Raw genomic sequence first — 16009 nt, forward strand, 5'->3', positions numbered from 1 at the left:
ACCAATATTCAACAACCTTAAAGAAAAGAACTTTCAACCTAGAATTTCATATCCAACCAAACTAAGCTTCATAAGTGAAGGAGAAAGAAAATCCTTTGTGGACAAAGAATTGCTGAGAGATTTCATTACCACCAGGCCTGCCTTACAAGAGCTCCTGAAAGAAGCACTAAACAAGGAAAGAAACAACCAGTACCAGCCACTCCAAAAACGTACCAACTTATAAAGATCATCAACACAATGAAGAAAATGTGTCACCTCATGGGCAAAACATCCAGCTAGCATCAAAATAGCAAGATTAAATTCACACATAACAATATTAACCTTAAATGTAAATGGATTAAATGCTCCAATCAAAAGACACAGGCTGGCAAATTGGATAAAAAGTCAAGACCTATCGGTGTGCTGTATTCAGGAAACACATCTCACATTTAAGGCACACATAGGCTCAAAATAAAGGAAAGGAGGAAGATTTATCAAGAAAATGGAGAGCAAAAAAAAAAAAAGCAGTAGTTGGAATCTGAGTCTCTGATAAAATGGACTTTAACCAACAAAGATCAAAAGAGACAAAGAAGGGCATTACATAGTGGTAAAAGGATCAATGCATCAGGAAGAACTAATGATCCTAAATATACACACACCCAATACAGGAGTACCCAGGTACAGAAAGCAAGTTCTTAATGACCTACAAAGAGACTTAGACTCCCACACAATAATAGTGCGAGACTTTCACACTCCACTGTCAATATTAGACAGATAAATAAGGCAGAAAATTAACAAGGATATCCAGGACTTGAACTCAGATCTGGACCAAATGGACCTAATAGACATCTACAGAAATCTCCACCCCAAATACAGAATATACATTCTTCTCAGCACCGCATTGCACCTACTCTAATATTGACCACAGAATTGGAAGTAAATCACTCCTCAGCAAATGCAAAAGAATGGAAATCATAACAGTCTTTCAGACCACAGGGCAATCAAATGAGAACTCAGAATTAAAAAACTAACTCACAACCACACAGCTTCATGGAAACTGAACAACTGGTTCCTGAATGTTGACTGGATAAACAATGGAATGAAGTCAGGAATAAAGATGTTCTTTGAAACCAAGGAGAACAAAGACAACTTACCAGAATCTCTGGGACACATTTAAAGCAGTGTCTAGAGGGAAATTTGTAGCAGTAAATGCCCACATGAGAAGCGAGGAAAGATCTAAATTCGACACCCCATCATCAAAATTGATGGAGCAAGATCAAAAATACTCAAAACCTAGCAGAAGACAAGAAATAACTAAGATAAGAGGAGATCTGAAGGAGATAGAGATACAAAAAACCCTTCAAAAAATCAATAAAACCGGGAGCTGGTTTTTTGAAAGGGTCAGCAAAATAGATAGACTGCTAGCCAGATTAATAAAAAAGAAAAGGGAGAAGAATCAAATAGATGCAGAGAAAAAGATAAAGGGAATATCACCAGTGATTCCACAGAAATAAAAACTACCACCAGAGATTACTATAAACTCTATGCACATAAACCAGTAAACCTGGAAGAAATGGATAAATTTCTCAAATCTTGCACCTTCCCAAGCCTAAACTAGGAAGAAGTTGAAACCTTGAATAGACCAACAACAAGGGCTGAAATTGAAGCAGCAATTAATAGCCTACCAACCAAAAAAAGTCCAGGTCCAGATGGATTCACAGCCAAATTCTACCAGACGTACAAAGAGGAGCTGGGACCATTCCTTCTCAAACCATTCCAAACAATCCAAAAAGAGGGAATCCTTCCCAAATCATTTTATGAGCCAGCATTATCCTGATACCAAAACCCGGCAGAGACTCAACAAAAAAAGAAAACTTCAGGCCAATATCAATGATGAACATAGATGCAAAAATCTTCAATAAAATACTGGCAAACCGATTGCAATAGCATATAAAAAAGCTTATCCATCACGATCAAGTAGGTTTCATTCCAGGGAAGCAAGGCTGGTTCAACACATGCAAGTCTGTAAATGTAATCCACCACATAAACAGAACCAAAGACAAAAAACACGATTACTCAATAGATGCAGAGAAGGCCTTTGACAAAATTCAACAGCCCTTTATGCTAAAAACTCTCAATAAACTAGGTATTGAAGGAACATATCTCAAAACAAAACAAAACAAAAAGCTATTTATGACAAACCAACAGCCAATATCATACTGAATGGGCAAAAACAGGAAGCATTCCCATTGAAATCTGGCACCAGATAAGGATGCCCTCTGTCACCACTTCTATTCAATATAGTATTGGAAGTTCTAGCCAGAGCAATTAGGCAAGAAAAAAAAGATGGTATTCAATTAGGAGAAGAGGAAGCCAAATTGTCTCTATTTGCAGATGACATGGTTGTATATTTAGAAGACCCTATAATCTCAGCCCAAAACCTCCTTAAACTGATAAGCAACTTCAGCAAAATCTCAGGATACAAAATCAACGTGTAAAAATCACAAGCATTTCTATACACCAATAACAGACTAACAGAGAGCCAAATCATGAGCGAACTCCCATTTGCAATTGCTGCAAAGAGAATAAAATACTTAGGAATACAACTAGCAAAGGATGTAAAGGACCTCTTCAAGAACTACAAGCCACTGCTCAAGGAAATAAGAGAGGATACAAACAGATGGAGAAATATTCCATGTTCATGGTTAGGAAGAACCAATATAGTGAAAATGGCCATACTGCCCAAAGTAATTTATAGATTCAATGCTATCCCAATCAAGCTACCAATGACCTTCTTCACAGAACTGGAAAAAGCCACCTTCTAAACTTCATATAGAACCAAAAGAGAGCCCACAAAGACAAGACAATCTAAGCAGAAAGAAGAAAGCTGGAGGCATAACACTACCTGATTTCAAACTATACTACAAGGCTACAGGAATCAAAACAGCATGGTACTGGCGCCAAAACAGAGATATAGACCAATGGAGCAGAACAGAGACCTTGGAGGCAATGCCACCCATCTACAACCATCTGATCTTTGACAAACCTGACAAAACCAAGCAATGGGGAAAGGATCCCTGTTCGATAAATGGTGTTGGGAAAACTGGCTAGCCATGTGCAGAAGGCAGAAAGTGGACCCATTCCTGACTCCTTACACTAAAATTAACTCCAGATGGGTTAAAGACTTAAACATAAGACCTAACACCATAAAAATCATAGAAGAAAACATAGGCAAAACCATTCAGGACATAGGCATAGACAAGGGCTTCATGACTAAAACACCAAAAGCATTGGCAACAAAAGCCAAAATAGACCAATGGGACCTAATTAAACTCCAGGGCTTCTGTACAGCAAAAGAAACAATCATTAGAGTTAACCAGCAACAAACAGAACGGGAAAAAATTTTTGCAATCTACCCATCTGACAAAGGGCTAATATCCAGAATCTACAAAGAACTAAAACAGATTTACAAGAAAATAACAAACAAACCCATCCATAAGTGGGTGAAGAATATGAACAGACACTTCAAAAGAAGGAATATATGAGGCCAATAAACATATGAAAAAATGCTCATCATCACTGATTATTAGAGAAATGCAAATCAAAACTACATTGAGATACCACCTCACACCAGTTAGAATGGCAATCATTAAAAAGTCTGGAGACAACAGATGCTGGAGAGGACGTGGAGAAATAGGAACACTTTTACACTGTTGGTGGGAGTGTAAACTAGTTCAACCATTGTGGAAGGCAGTGTGGCGCTTCCTCAAGGACTTAGAAATAGAAATTCCATTTTATCCAGCAATCCCATTACTGAGTATATACCCAAAGGATTATAAATCATTCTACTATAAAGACACATGCACACATATATTCACTGCGGCACGGTTTACAATAGCAAAGACCTGAAACCAACCCATCAATGATAGACTGGAAAAGAAAAATGTGGCACATAAACACCATGGAATACTATACAGCAACAAAAAATGATGAGTTTGTGTCCTTTGTAGGGACATGGATGAATCTGGAAACCATAATTCTTAGCAAACTGACACAAGAACAGAAAATCAAACACTGCATGCTCTCACTCATAGGCAGGTGTTGAACAATGAGAACACATGGAGGGGAGCATCACACACTAGGGTCTGTGGGGGGGAGCAAAGGAGGGACAGCGTGGGGGATGGGGAGGTTGGGGAGGGATAACATGGGGAGAAATGCCAAATGTAGGTGACAGGGGGATGGAGGCAGCAAACCACATTTCCATGTGCGTACCTATGCAACAATCCTGTACATTCTGCACATGTACCCTAGAACCTAAAGTATAATTAAAAAAAAAAAAGAACTCACCAATTTATTTCCCCATAATCAAGCACTAAGGGCTAACAGCTTTAATCAAACAACCATATGGGAAAATACGTATAATTAATATATTTTTCTAAATACTTTTTTACTTCCCTTTCATGGAATCAGCTCTACTTTGATTCTTTCAATTCTTATTTATATAACGAAACAGCTCTTTGGTATCTAGTTATGAATCTAGTTGTCACCTTAATAGATGGCAATGTGTATGTCCCTGATAGGGAAAAGCTACGTTTACTAAATGCTTGTCACAATTTATAGTTATATGAATGTCCACTGACTAATATCATATTGGTGTCTTCCTGCCTAGTCAGAAACTTCCAAAATTTTCAAAATTTATATCTGATTTTCTATTTTGTCAAGGCTATTCCAAAATAGTATGTCACTATTTGGGAAAAGCATAAACACCTACATTATAATTCATTCCCCTTATTCCACATATTAGCAACAATATTTGGAGTCTCAGGCCACTCCCCTCTTTTCCTTGAAGATTTTTGCCCCAGACTCACAGTTATGAACTCAGCACTACATCTGCCATCAGTTTCAGTGACTTTGGTATCCTCATAGATGACCTCATTATGACTCTAATATGCAACGATGCAGGATAATTGTACCTCTCTTGCAATGATCTCGTCTTCACCCATGTATATGTATTTCCTATTGTCATACAAAATATTTTTTCATTACCAGTAACTGTGCCACCAATAAAATCTCAACTCCTCTCCTCATCTACCCATCAACACACCACCACCACCATTGTGCTGTAAAATTTGTTATGTTTCAGTGGCCTACGGGATGCTAAAACCAATGGTGAAGGCTCAGTTTCCATCTTTCAGAATGCAAGCCAAAATCCTTACAAAATGACTTAAAATTGGCTTTCTTGGTCTAGTTCTCTGTTAACTTCTAATCTCATTCTTCATTACTCATAGTACTATCCTTAAATCTGCCTCAGCCAGCCTTTTGATGTTTCTTTAAATCCTTCACAAAAGCTCCCAGACCAGAACATCTACATTTTAGGTCCCACTACCCCAAGCATTTCTCCTCTTCCCTCTTTCCCAAAGTGATTTAGGCTACTTACTTAACCACAGTCGTGTCTTTTGATAAATAGAATTCCACAGTTTTAATGCCCCTGCATTTATTAGTCCTTTCACTTATAATTAGGGCTTTTCTATTCATGCTTTTATTTAGTACATTTTTTCTTTCTGGTCAGTGTTATTTTTTCCTCTTTGTTTTTCTTTATTTAGATTGTGAATCTGATTTTTCTATTTCATACTTTATTGGCTGTTTGTAACATACAGTTTTGATATTCTTTAGATGATTACTCTAGAAATCACAACATTCAATCTATTTATCAATCTCTAATATTAATTGGCAATTTTATCTCTTTTGGATGTCTGGAAGGCTCAAGGAATTTGATTTCCTTTAATTTTCTTTTCCATGGATGGTGGCTCATGCCTGTAATTGTAGATCATTGGGAAGCCAAGGAAGGCAGATTGCCTGAGCCCAGGGGTTCAAGGCCAGCCTGAGCATCATAGTGAGACACTGTCCTACAAAAAATTGCCACAAATATTAGCCAGGTGTGATGGTATGTGCCTGTACTCCCAGTTACTCTGGAGGCTGAGGCAAGAGGATTTCCTGACCCTGGTAAGTAGAGGTTGCAGTGAGCTGAGATGGTGCCAGCCTGGTGACAGAGTGAGATTCTCTCTCAAAAACAAAACAAAACAAAAATTTGATTTATTGTATCATAAATACGGTGAAATATAAATTAAACATATATATGCTTATAATTTTCATTATTTGTTATTCCTTTCTACATTTCTGAACTTCTATTAGGAATCATGCTTTTCTATATTGAAATAGCACCTTCAAATATGTATTACTGTAAGTGTTGTTGAAAAATCCTTTTTTACTTTTCTCTGCATTTTTTGTTTCACCTTGTTAGATGTAAAAATATAATTGTAACTATATCTATACTCTCTTAAGGTACAGAGCTGGTAAACCTGTGTATATTAACTATGCATACATGCCATCTATATTCCATAGCCTTGTGTAGAACAAGCTTACCAACTAGAGTGTAATGTGTTTGTAAAGTTGTTGGTGTTCTTTAGCCTCATTGCATCATTTCAAAGCATTTTATTCCTGTCCCCAAAGCAACTTAGGTCAACTTCTCTCTTTCTTTTTCCCTTAAGTGTATATATTTCATTTATAGTATAATTTGTTTCTACTTTTCATATGTACATTTCATTTAGGTCTTTTTCCTTGCTGACATTCTAGTTGCTTTTTAAAATTTATTTACAGTTATATACTCTTTGTGGTGTGCAGTTCTATAAATTTTGACAAGTGTATCTAAATTCATAGTTCTATGTATGAGGTATCAAGAATCATGGTTCCACGCAGAATGATTTCATTGGTCCAAGTTTCAGTGATGTCCTCTCTTTCATGCTCAGTATTGGTGATATGTATCTTTTCCTATTTTTCTGGATCAATCTCATTAGAAATTTGTCAATTTTATTGATTTTTTTCCAAAACAATATTGCTTTTATTACTTGTTTCTCATTTTTTGTTATCATGTTATCAATTTCTGTTCTTTTCTCTCATATTTTATTTCCTGTTTTTGCATTGGGTATAAGTTCTTTTTTGTTTACCTAATTTCTTACTTTTGTTTTTCCTTGTTTCCTAATTTCTTTCCTAAGAACCTTAGGTTAATAAAGTGAATACTTTCTTTTTTAATGTAAGCATTTGATACTATAATTTTTCCACTATTTGACATGACCCTAGAAGTAACTGATAATGTCTTACTTTCTAGAGTGACATTCTTTGACCACCATCCCTGGCAACGAAAATTAAAGGGCGGCATTCTTGCATGACAATCTTGCACATTCTTTGACTATTAGCTGCAATCAGCCATTTCTAAAAAATCCTGGATTCATTCAAGAGGAAACGATACGGTTTTAGCCACCATATTGGCTTATTTTATTTTATCTTTTCAGATAGGATGTTGCTCTGTCACCCAGGATGGAGTGCAGTGGCGTGATCATGGCTCACTGCAGCCTCAACTTCCTGGATTCAAGTGATCCTACCGCCTCAGCTTCCAGAGTAATTGGGACTACAAGCATGCATCACTGTGCCAAGCCCCATATTAGGTTATTAGTGATGCTTGTTGCTATTGAGTTAGTCACTGTTTCTAGTTATTTTCCGTGGGGAGAATTAGGAAAAATTACACACAACCACAGAATGATTAATTCTACTAATTGAATGGATAGGTAGATAAATGATACTAGATAGAAAAAGCCATTCCTTCCTGATGAAAAGCCATTTTAATTTTTTCAATAACACCAAAATAATTATGCACTGGTTTATACCAAATTTTCATCCCAATACTCTGAGAATAATAAATTATGACTACTGAAGAGAGTTTAAAATGTTTTTTTATCATTCCTTTTTTTTCTTATTTCTGGCCAAGAATATAAAACTGAATTATGTGTTCCACAATGTGCTAATAAACTAACATCACTAACTGAATATAGAGGCTCATTTTTCTTATTTCACTTCTGAGTTTGTTTTATAAATTCATTTTTTGTAGTAATAGAAATATTTTCCAGTTTGAAAGTAAATTCCAGAAGACATGAGCTATTAATAGAAAGTTATTCCTGAGTCCTATATTTTCTTATTTTTCTCCAATAGGTAAAAATTTGCTTAATAAAACATTTTGTACATATTTTAAATACCATAAAGCTATTATATAAAGATATGAATATTTTACTATGTATTTAATGTATTCGTTATCTCTCTTTGTTATTTTACCTTTTAGTATTTAGGAGGTTTATATTTTAGTTCTAATGATATTTATGCTATTACCCATACATTATACATCTTCCCTCTTTAATTCACCTTATCTTTAGATTTTGCTTTAGAAACAATATCAGATTAACTAATGAGCTCTTCTTTCTTCCTGTATCCCTTTTTTAGCATCTAATTTGAAAAAAAAATTACTTCCAATTAATACATGTAAAGCTAAGAGCAAGATTACTCCCCATTTTTTCCTCATATTTGTAACTTATTTTGTCACAATTTTAAATACATGCTGCTTGCATTTTTGATAGCCAAAACGTATCTAAGTGAAGTATGTGGACATTAAATACTGTACTTTCTTACTCATAACTGTTATCTGGCCTTAATTCTATATGTAAATCTATATTTTATGCTCACTATTAATCCTCATGTTGTTGCCATTTCAGCCACTTTGATCATATTAAGTTTGTTCTCTAGATTCTGTGAGGGCAATTAATCAATATTTCATAAGGCCTTGCATGTTCATAAGAATTTGATTGAGACATCTATACTTGAAGGTCACTTTAGTAGATTTAAAATCCTTGGCTAAATTTTCTCTCTTTATATATCTTAATTACATTACTCCCTTGATTTCTGGTATAAAGTATTACTATTACAAAGTCTAATAATAGTCTAATTTTGTTTTCATTATAAATAACTTAAGCTCCTCTCCCACCCCAAAATACTCAAAGTATTTTAATTTTCTTTTAAAGCCAAGAAAGAATGTTGGTTATTCTAGATTGATTTTCCATAATAAGGAATAAATGGGCAAAAGCATAAAGCTGACTGCACCTGCCTGAAAATGATTTTTAAAACAGTAAAGGTGTAAAGGACTAAAATTTTAAAAATAAAAGAGCAATTAATCAAAAATTAAGTTTTATGAGATTTCCTGTGTTATAGATGTACATAGATATAATAGGAGTCCATGAGGAATAAAATTATAACCAGAGAACAAGATAATATTAAAACTATAATTTGAGAAATGTCTTCTGGCTTTAACATTTTTTAAATAATAAAAAGAAAAAAATATAGAGACAGAGACTCATACCAAATAGAAAGATAGCTTCAAAACCCTTAGAAAATCAATCTATCATCTTTTACAGATTAAACATGTTTATTTTAGATGTGCTATTTGATTACTTAAATCTATAGTTCTCCAATTGGTCTGATTTAATTGTCTTTTCTTTCTGGTTTTAATCCATGTTTTTTTCTTTTATATTTTAATATTTGGAGAAATAACTTTGGAACACGAATGATGTTATTTTCTTTCATCGAGGAGAAACATAATTTCATATGCTGATATAATTTGAAGCTGGCATGCAATTTCTGCAGCAGGCCCTCTGCTCCAGGTTACTGAGGGGAGTTCATTTTGGATCTCAACAGAAAGGGATAGATCTCTCCTTTGGTGGGTCTTAGGCTTTAATCAATGCTGTTCTACCTGGAAAGACAGCCAAAAGTTCTGATCTTTATTTCAGAGTCTCAATATTCCTCCAGGTAAAAAGCAACCATAAATATGAATCTCACGTTCCTCGGTCTATTTTCTCCTTTACCTCATGGCCTGCTACTTATTTACTTTCCTGTTGATTCTCTGATGTCTTAAAGTAAATGTTTGATATGTTTGTTAACCAGATCTTTTGTTGTTTCTCATAATTCATGGTAAAGTCCAAAATATCTAGTTCAAAATTATATAATACAGAAGACTTCATTTAATTTTTTCAAAAGTCTTAAGACTTAGACATATTATCTTCTTTTGATAGATGAGAAGCATTAGGATTGAGAAAAGTAATTTATCATTCTTAGGTGATATACTAAGTGAACAAAATAGACTTAAATACCATTATATCTCAGTTCAAAATATATGCTTTTTAAATATACCGACTTTTATATATAGCACATTTACAAAGTACCTAATAAGTTCCAGGCTCAGTTCTCAATGCCTTCCAAATGTTAACTCTTTTAATAGCCAAACAATACAAAGAGGTCAGTTTTATCACCATTTATAAATGAAGGAAGGAAAACAAATAGTTTTAATTTCTTGCAGTTTTTTCACACAGATATATCACTGGTGTTGAATACATTCTTTTACTTGTCTTTCCCATATGAAAAATAATGTCCTTTAAATTATAAGAGAATATCAGGATCAGACTGTGGAATGTGATAAATTTAGTTTAATAATCTCTTTCCATGCCATCCTCATTAAATAAGAAGTAATTACAAATTTACTATATAAATTACTATTACTAACTTCACTTCATTTTGAAAAATGTATTTGTATCTGTGTGCATGTGCACATACATGTGTGTTGGGGGTAGTAAAAACATAATTCAGATAAAATGATATATGAGAACTTTAACATAAGAGAAATGTATGAAGCATGAATTGAATGGAAGGCCAATGCAGGAGCATTGCTTGAGGCCAGGAGTTCAAGATTAGCCTGGGCGATATAGTAAGACCTCATCTCTACCCCACCCCTCCAAAAAACAAATAAAATTCAAATAAAAAATAAGTTTGTATTAAATGTACAGGGTACACGCCATGCTAAATATTTTGGATCATATAGTGTCATGAGCATGCATATTTTCTTCCCTAAGAGCAGACACAGTTTTTTCCCTGCTGCATATTTAAGAAAGCAGGTCAGAACTATAAAAATAACATTCCGTTTGAAAATATAGTCTCTAATTAATTAGTAGGTTTCTTTATATTCCATAATCTCAAAATGAGAGACATCATAATTAATAGCAGTGGGATGAAAAATACCAATGAGGAAATATTTACCATTGTAATAATAGTGCCATATTTTATATGAATTTTAAAATTTTCAGAGCATTTTCAAAAATAGGGAGGTTCATGTGTTTATTTGTTCATGGCAAAATTTATTCAGGAATGTACACTGTCTAGCATATAGCAGAGTTTCAATAAGCTTGTATTGAATAACATGAATCCTGCATTTGGAAATCAGTGAATATAGTTTTTGTGTTGAAGTCATATATAATGGTGTGTTGTTTTTACTTCTTTTCCACTTAATTCATTGAATATGTATGGAATGTCAACAGGCCCAGACAACGAGGCTTCATGCATACTATTTAACTCATTTACTTGTTACAGAGGGTGAGAAAATACATTTATTATGCAGTTTTAATTAGAATGTAACATATGGTATAGGATTCTCTCTTCTCGGCATTCCTTCTTTTTTATCCAAATTTCCTTTATATTTTTAAGTGAGAGATAATTTTTAACACAGTAAAATAACTGGTTAAGAGTTATATAGACTACATTCTACAATGAGGCCAAACATAACCATCTGGTTAAAATATATACAGTTATCAAAATATTCTCTAAAGTGAAGTTACAGTATTAGAATTATTAATCAGCATACACTTACATTAGACACTCTTTTTAAAGAAAGATAACTTTAAACATCATCTTATCAGGTCTGTATTATACATAAGTGAACAATAGAAATAATAGAAGTCCAATGCGAGAAAGTAATTTACTGACTTTTTTTCACAGCTAAGTAGCATTTAAAAATGCTATAGAACTCTTTCCTCCAAAATGTTCATAGCACTTCTTCATTATGTATCATTACTTTCAAAAGTATTTTCATGTTGAAATGGTTACTATGCCTTTGTAATATTTAAACTTCAACAGATGTTCTAAGATAAATTTAAATATTAACCTAGGTTATAAGACACTAAGATGAACTCTAAGATTAACAAACACAAATGTAGATGATGATGCTTTTTGAGCACTATATTTTTCTGTTTGAGACAATCATCCTAAGCCAGTTGATTTAGAATTGCATTGCCTCATATAATAAAAGATTGACTTGGCCAGGCGCAGTGGCTCATGCCTGTAATCCCAGTACTTTGGGAGGCCGAGGTAGGCAAATCACAAGGCCAAATGATGAAGACCATCCTGGCCAACATGGTGAAACCCTGTCTCTGCTAAAAATACAGAAATTAGCTGGATGTGGTGGTACATACCTATAATTCCAGCTACTTGAGGGGCTGAGGCAGGAGAACCACTTGAACCCAGGAGGCAGAGATTGCAGTGAGCCAAGATTGCGCCACTGCACTTCAGCCTGGCTACAGAATGCGACACCGTCCCTAAAATAAAATAAAAATAAAAGATTGATGTAACACACACACGTTTTACTGATGCTTTTTTAAGCACCTCTTAAACAGTTAATAATACAATTTTCATAATTGCCTCTGAGCATTTGTACAGTGTTCGTGTTATAGATGAGAATGTAAAGAGAGAGAAGTAACGCCCAAGTTTCTAGAACTAATGATTGTAGAAGTAAACAAACGTCTTTGTCTCCACTGATACTTTAAGCTACACTTAACAAGGGTTTCAATCTACATTCTCTAACTCATCTTTTCCCATCCCACCCCTGCAATTCTTGGTTGCAAAATTTCATAAAAAGCTTCAGGGTAAGAAAGTTTAATAGCAAAAAATATTATTTTCTAAGACAAAAGTAAATGTTTTGCCAATGGTCTGACAGCCATGAAAGACAAACTTCATAGCATGCAAATATTAACATGAGTACTTTTGGAGGAAAACAATAGCAAGTACAATATGCATTTTAAAACATAATATGAAAATTATACCTCGGCAGGGTTTGGTCCTCATTTTGGACACATCGTCCTCAGAATCCTCTCTTGTACATGCCTGCATGAAAGAAAGTTTGGATGGTCAAGTGGAGAATTTAGAAACAAAATATGATGCATAAAAATTTCTGTTTTAGGGCCTAGAAGTATAATCCTCAAACAAAATATCTGCCACTTAAAGCTGTGAATTTCACTTTCTTATTTGACTGTTTGCTCTGCTTATAATCCTCTAAAGACAAATGACTCAATCTTAAATGTTGATTTGTGGTGTACCGCACTAATAATACAGAGAAAGTGGCCAATGAGTGTCTGACAAATAGGAGAAACAGTGCAGAATGTGTTTCCTGCTGAGCAGTTCTCTTCGTGCAGTGCTGGTTAAGATTTAGAAGTTACCAGGAAACCTAATTAAATCAGACATTTGGCTAACAAGAATGTTCTTCCCACTTTCTCCTTTACTTCCTTCTTTACTTTTTTTCTTCCTCTTTTAGGTAGAGAAAGATCTCTTTGTTTAATAATACATGTAATTTATCCTAAGAAGGTACTTTAAAAAAAAATACTCAGAAAAAGAACTAAAAGGCAAAGTCACCAATAATTTCAATGTGACTCTAGAGAGAACTAGGTAGGCTGGCCTCTGAGTGTGTGAGTTCCATCAACCCACCGCTCTGGGAAGGAGAGAAGTGAGGCAGTATGACAGACGAAAAACGGAGCAGTCAAGAATCGCTACATCCGAAACACCCATTGGAGACTGTGGTGCTAAAAGGGACTCACTGCAAAGTTTATATGAATATTATGGCAATTCTATCTATTTTGTGACCTTTTAATGGGTTTCTAATATTTTTTTCCTTTGAAGTCGAGTACCTGTCTACCCCACTAAATATGGGTTTACAAACAGAAGATTTACATTGAATAGTGCCCTTATCCAATTTCCATAAACAATATAATGTTGTTATATAAAGAATATTTAAAAATGACTTGATTATTTAATATTTTTGAAATGCAGACCCTAATCACCAACATTTATCATATATTACACTTAGCAAATTTTGACACTTTTCATATTATATGTCTTTAACATAAATGGAAATAAACAATAAGACACAATTTACAAAGTTAAGAGGGAAATCACTCCCATTTTACAGAGGATTTCTGAAAACGATATGCTCAGAGAAGTTATGTCAAATACCTACTATTTTTAATGGAGGGAAGCAGGACAAGGGATGGGAAATGGAATTGGTGACACATTTTTTGGATCAAGTGGATGATTAGTCTACTGCTTAAAAAAAGAGTTTCTGGGGAATTCATCTCTCTCTCTCTCTCTTTCTCTTTTAGAAGAGAGATATCACTGGAGTAAACAATGCATGTTTGATAGCAACACCAACTCAGATGGTTATTCCACAGAATGTAGAACTGCCTCAGTAACACCTTTGTCATCTTTGAAGCTGCTGTCAATATCAAAATTCTTAGAAGTGCCACTCTAAGTAACATGAAATATATAACATAAAGGACATTCAATAAATGTTGATCATTAGTTATAGATATAAATTCAGTTTATTTTTTTAATGTTTTAATTATTAATTCCCTGTACAAAGTACCAAAATAATACTTGGACATTTAAAAGTTTGTGTGTTTTTCTAAACAGAAGGCGCAATTATGTTTTCCAAAAATATTCCATTAAACAAAATATAAATATATATTTCATGCTAATGGAGAATATTTTAGAATATTCTCATGTGGTTTTAAACTGGTGCTATTATAAATTACGTGTGTGTGAGTGTGTGTATGTTTGTGACTTTTTGCCAGCGTTGTGGTGGTAAGTGATAAATGTATATCAACATGTTATAAATAAATTCATTAAAAACAATTTTGGGTGACACTTGCTCACTGATAATGTATTGAAAAATAATGGCAAGCAACCTTTGGAGGAATGAATTAGATTAATAAATTCAATGTTATCGATATGGTTAACATTAATTTCTGTTTTAGGGCAAAAAAAGAAAAGTATAGTATCTCATAATTGTTCAAGGAAAATGACACAACACTTCTTTTTTCACAGAGGAAAGGTCAGCAGAAAGTTCACCAGAAAGATTCTGAAGATATAAACAAAAAACATGGAACGGTGGAAACTTGAGGGTCAAGCATTGGCATGAGAGCCTTAGAAAGAGTATAGAGTTGTCAGTCAATTTCCATTATGCTGGAAACTATAATAAATTGGGCAAATGCAATGCAAAGAAAACTGCTGACAGCAGACATGTTCCTAAAATGTATGAAGAATGATGTAGTTGTTAATTTAATTAGTTGTTTAAAGCCAGACAATTTCTTTCCAAAAATTCTGGCTTGTCAAAAGTTAACGATCATATTTCTTAATCCAGCAAACTAAATATGACACTGAATTACTTTAAATAACACTGACACTTCCACAGGAATGTTGATATGAAGCATGGCATTTAATTTTTTATGGAAAATATGAATGCATAGAAAGACATGAATGATGCATAATATGAAAAGCTGATTCAAAAATAAAAATATGACTGATGAAACAAAAACTTTAGAGAAATGTCACTAACTTGATTGTCATAGATTGTTTCAATATGCTTAGCCTAGGAGTAAGTTTTCTATTTCTACAGGATGACAAAATTTTTAAATGATATAAAAAAATCTAGAACTACCTATTGGGTGTCTTCTAGATTAATCAAACAAAAGATCTATGGGAAATTAAAGACGTCCTGCAATTCCTGCTGCTAGCATATTCTTTCACTTCTCATTTTAAGGTAATACATAGGCTTTCCTACCACGCTTCCACCTATGGAATAGTTTGGGAAGAAATGGTATTAGTTTTTATTTATGTGTTTAGTAAAATTCAATGGTCAAGCCACCAGGTTCCAGGTTTTTCTACGCTGAGGGACATTTCATTACAGCTTCAATCTAGTTATTTATTATTGGTCTGTTCAGGTTTTGGATTTCTTCATGGTTCAACTTTGGTAGTTTGTATGCATCTAGGAATTTATCCATTTCTTTGAGGTTTTCCAATTTATAGAATACAGTTGTGCATAGTAGCCACTAATGATCCTTTTAATTTCTGGAGCATCAATTGTAATGTCTTCTTTTTCATCTCTGAGTTTATTTATTTGGGTCTTCTCTCTTTTTCTTAGATAGTCTGGCTTAAGTTTTGTCTATTTTTTAACTTTTAATTTCATTGATCTTTTGTATTTTCTTCATTTCAATTTTATTTA

General features: G+C 33.9%; 1 long non-coding RNA gene across 1 annotated transcript; it reads left to right on the forward strand.

Moving 5' to 3' along the window:
• The first annotated feature begins 14104 nt into the window (after window positions 1-14104).
• On the forward strand, window positions 14105-15338 carry LOC116560962. The gene is made up of 2 exons (XR_004273236.1): window positions 14105-14223; window positions 14833-15338. It is a non-coding gene; the product is annotated as an uncharacterized LOC116560962 (long non-coding RNA).
• The last annotated feature ends 671 nt before the right edge of the window (window positions 15339-16009 follow it).

Source organism: Sapajus apella, unplaced genomic scaffold, assembly GCF_009761245.1.
Source record: "Sapajus apella isolate SASKATOON/1434 unplaced genomic scaffold, GSC_monkey_1.0 scaffold28, whole genome shotgun sequence".
Taxonomy (NCBI): domain Eukaryota; kingdom Metazoa; phylum Chordata; class Mammalia; order Primates; family Cebidae; genus Sapajus; species Sapajus apella.